Raw genomic sequence first — 4,857 nt, 5'->3', positions numbered from 1 at the left:
AGCCCACAGCAATGGCCAGTCTGCAGCAGCTCAGAGCATAATCATCTCTTCAGTTTTGACCAAGAAGTAGAGCAGCAGTTGGTTTTGTTTTATTTCTTAGAGACAAACTCCACAGAGGATCTTGCTTGCAGTTGTGGCAACAAGCCTCTTCCCAGGGGCAAAGACTGGTTTTGGATATGGCCATGGTCCCTTGGGAGTTGCCCCTGTGAAAGGAATCTTGTGTCTGCATGAGGATCGTTTTGGAACTTAGCTACCCTTTCCCAGTCTCCACTAAATGTCCACCCATGTCCCCAGGTGATGCTCAATTCAGATGGCTCAGACCCATGTGAAGGAAAGCCAGCAACATGAGCTGGGCTCTGGCCCTGGGGACGGTCCTTCAAAAAACTTGCAGGAGATTTTCCTTTTGCTGCCTGGGGAGGGGAAAAGTCTGTCTCACCACTATCTTTATCTCTCTTATTGCACCTGTGACAAGGCTCAGGGGCTTCTATTATTCACCTGGAGCCTTTTTTTCTCATCAAATGGTACAGTGCATATCAGTATTGGATGTGAAATTCTGACTGTCCTCTGGTCTCCAGCACACTCTGACATCTGAGTTGAAACAGGAAGGCTACAAGGGACCCAGTGTTGTTTTTCATCCTGAAGGTCTTGGGGAACTTCTGAGAAAAGTTTAAGGATGAAGCTGAGGAGACACAGGGGTGGGGGTGGTATGGAGGCTGCCTTGAAAGGAGGGAACTACCCACATCTCTTCAGGATCTGCTCCTGGTTTGCCCCGAAGGTCATTGGGGGAAGAGTCAGTCTTCAAGGGAAAAGGCTGACTCTTTTCATCTCACCTCTCTGTCAGCATGTGAGTGGTGGCCGTGTCCTCATGTGTGAGATACACAAAGTGACAGAGACCCTGGATGGTATTGGCTATTCCTGGACAGAGAGAGACAGGACTTGGGTCCTGGCTCCCTCCACTAACCAGCTGTGAGTCTGGGGCACACACTTCCCTCCCTGAATCCCAGTGTGCTCATTCGTGAAGCAAGAGGGTAGGGTTAGCTCATCTCTAAAGTGTTTTTCCACTTGAAGTCCCCAATCTGTGGTTACTTCCTCTTCTTCATCAACAGTCAGGCAGGCCCTCTTAGAACTCTGTTGACTTGAAAGTTTTTTATGTTGGCATAACATTCAAGCTTCACTGGGTTGAAAGATGTCAGCCTTCCCTGGCTGGTACAGGGAGAAACCACAAATACATCCAAGCCATCATAAAGCTCAGATTCAGGGCCTCTGCTGGTTTAAGCAGCAACGTGGTGAGGATTAGAAAAGAAAAAAGCAACCACCCACGTGGTCCCAGTTGCAAGTGAGGAAGGCCCAGGCCTAACAGCTGAAATATGGTCTGCTTTCAGCCTCTCCAGATCCTAGGAGCCCTGAACAGTGCAGCACATACACATTAGTAGAGCATGGGCTTCTGGGGGGCTCTGACAACCTTAGCCAAGGAGTGGAAAACAGGCCAGAATAGATGCATGTCACTGGTAAGATGAAAGGATACTTTTGTAAGTACTGCCTTAAAATATTTCATACAATTAAAAAACTGCAAGTCTGGACCTAAGTTGCTACGCAGATCCTGCACCTACATAGTCCATCTGATTCTGATAGCTTCCAGGGACAAGATTAGTAAGAATAATAAAACCCTTTACATTTTTATAGAACCTTACAATTTATGTAGCACATTAAGCGTACTTTCTTTTTCAATTTGATTCTGATTCTAATCATTGCCCTAGTGAGTAATAATTATCCCCATTTTAAAAATAAGGAAATGAAGCTGAGAGATTCAAAGGCTTGTTCAAGGTCGACTAATAAGTGGTCAAGCCAGGAATTGAACCCATGTCTGCCTAGCTCCAAGTTCAGGGTTTTTTCTTCCATGCAGGTGACACAAGATCTCGATCTGCATATCTCGACAGTCAGACCTAAAGAACTCTTCTGTAAGAGTCTGGAATTGGCATAGGCAGACCATGCTTTCTGTTTTTTGAAGGCAGGACTCTCCCACACAGGTGTGCTCACTAAGTACTTGAAGAGTGCTGGAGAGGTCTTGGCAGATCTTACAACTAAACTAAATATTCATTTTTCCCATGCTGAGTGATTCTTGTGGACTTGCTTATTTAGCTAAATGTATCTGTACTATCTGTGTGCCATGAATCCAGAATTCTCTTTGTCATTTTAGGAATTACTCTGCAAGGCATCCTGGGAAAGCCTCAGAGTCTGGAAAGAGTCATCTGGAAGTCACCATAGGATATGAAAAAAATACCTATAGGCCACTACTGGCAGATCCAAGACTGTTTAATGCCAATGTGGTCTTGTTGATAGTGCTATCACACACGCTACCTTCCACACTGCTTTCGTGTGCCATGTCTGGACAGTTACATTATAGCAGACTCCACCTCTCCCTGAGCTCAGACCTGTATACCAAACTGCCTACTATATATTTCCACCTGGACATCTCCAGGGCGTATCCAATTTAAACACATCTAATGTGTTAACAGTTGTCTTCTCCCACAGTTGGCTTCCTAAGCCCCCTCCTTCTAGTTTATGATTTCCACGAATGGCTCCATAATGTACCTCCCCACCCCCACTCAAACCCTTATAATCACCTTCTGTTCCACTCACTTCTCCCTTACCACATTCACTCAGTCACCATGTACGTCTGATTCTACTTCCTAAAATCCCTTTCCCCAGTTCCCATTGCCATCGTCTTAGTTGATTTCTTCATTATCTCTGCTTCTCAACTCTCCAGGCCGGCTGCCATCTGGCCAACCATTCTCTTTACAACCATGAATATAACCAGATCCTTCCTCTGTTTAAAACTAATAATGGCTTCTTATGGCTACAGGAGGGAATTGAGCCTTTTCAGTACAGCAGCATACTCCCTGTCACATGCTCCCCCACACCTACCTTTGACTTTGAGAAAGCTCTTTCCTTTGTTTAAAATACTCTTTCCCTAGGAGCTCTTGGTCGTCCTCAAGACTTTGCTCATCCACCACTTCCACAGTGCTGACTTCACAGATCTTTCCTGGGGAGGATTTCCTGCCCCTGCCTTGGGCTTGTTACAGCACCCTGTAGCCACTGCTATTATGATGTACATTATTGTGAACTGGGGTTGGTTTCTGTGTATGTCTCATTCACCAGACTGGGGCTCCTCAAGAGCATCCCATGATGTTTGGACTCCCAGGCCCTAGCATATTGCCCAGCACCCAACAGGTACAGTAAATGTTGAATTAGCAGATGGGATGGATGTATTTCCCTCTTTGATGAAATCAATAACTTAGTGTGTTGCGTGTTCATTATTCTCTTGGGTTTAGTCTTAAGGGAAAAGGGCAGAAATCATATTCTTTTTATTCTACAGGCTAAATATTGACAACGTAAAGAGGCCAGAGAAACATTTGTTTTGCAAGGTGTCTCTTCTCTAAAATTGTATCTGAGGTGGGGATGGAAGGCAGAACTTCAGACAAAAATCGGAACTCGATCAGATTTTCCCATTCAGCTGCCTCCCCAGTCCAGCACTGGGGCGGAGAGTAGACCCATCAGCTAAGTGGCTGGTGGAACTGAGTCTGCTTAAAGGCTGGCAAGACCCTTGTGGAATTCTTTAGATGGTATTTGCAAACCATTTGTAAAGGGGTTAGGAACGAGATGCGCAAGGCTATTTTTATGTCCTGCTCCTTGGAGGACTCCCAATAGGATTTTTGAATAAGGGGTCCTCACAGCCAGCTCCAGGTTCTTAGGCGCTGTAACTTCAAAAGGAAAGTGCTTCTGAGATGCTCAGGGCACTTTCCCTCCCCTTCCTCATTCAACAGAATCAGTGGAGAGCAGTCTTGTAAGGTGGCTGCCAGTGTCCCCTGTTAAATTAGGGCACATTCTAGTCCCTGTTTCAGTTTCCCTTTCGGCTAGGAAGGACTGGTGTTCCCATTACTGATCATCTACAGTTTACATAAGTCTGTTACTACACAGCGTATGAAAGCTCTTCAGAATGTTATGGAAACAGGTCCTGTCATGTCCCTCATTCTACCTTCATGGGGGTTTGAGGGTCTGGGAGTAGGACCATTTGGAGAGCCAAAGAAGTTGAGAATCAATTGGTGTCACAGCAAACATTTCCCTGGAGACTCTGAGAATAGCAGACAGGTTCCCACTCCGCCCCTGGCTCCAGCCCATATTTTCATTTCGCCCCATAGAAAATTTGGCTTCACTTAGAATGATTTAGAAACATCCAAGCTCAAGATGCTCTCTGGAGGGTCTCAGAAAGGCCTAGACTTTCTCAGTAGCAAACAGAAGGTCCATCTGTCCCTTTCAAACCGCTCCTACGGGCAGCTGTTGCCAGCTGGAGAAAGAGCACACTACCCCAACGCTTCAAGGAACCCCTGCGGACTCAGCCCTGAAGCTGATGGAGTCTGGGGGAGTCCTGGCAGAGGAGGGAAACACACCAGAACTCAGGCTAAGAAGGGGCAGGAGGCTGTGTAGAAACAGTCCTCGCCTTCTCTCATCGCTGGGGCAGGTCTCATCCCTCCAAAGCAACCAGCGACTGGGAAGTCCCCTTCCAAGCAGTTAAGTTCGTTAACTGTTAAGTTCACCAGTTAAGTTAAAGGCAGCTTAAAATGTACTTTTACAAAACACAACAACAACAACAACGAGAAGTCTGGCAACTCACCTTTTTATCCACGGAAAGGCTCCCGGCAGGCGCGGTGGCCCAGGGACCCCAGGGGACTGCCTTGCCGGGCCCAGGGGCGAGGTCTCGGCTCCCTACCTGCAGTGCTCGCTCGCCCCTCCCACCCCGAACGGGTCGGGGTCCGCGGGCGCCGCCCGGGGCAGCCGCCCTGCGCCCCCGCGGCGCGT

Source organism: Carlito syrichta, unplaced genomic scaffold (assembly GCF_000164805.1).
Source record: "Carlito syrichta isolate Samal-C Ts95f unplaced genomic scaffold, Tarsius_syrichta-2.0.1 Scaffold313789, whole genome shotgun sequence".
Classification (NCBI taxonomy): Eukaryota; Metazoa; Chordata; class Mammalia; order Primates; family Tarsiidae; genus Carlito; species Carlito syrichta.
This window is presented reverse-complemented; position numbering follows the sequence as displayed.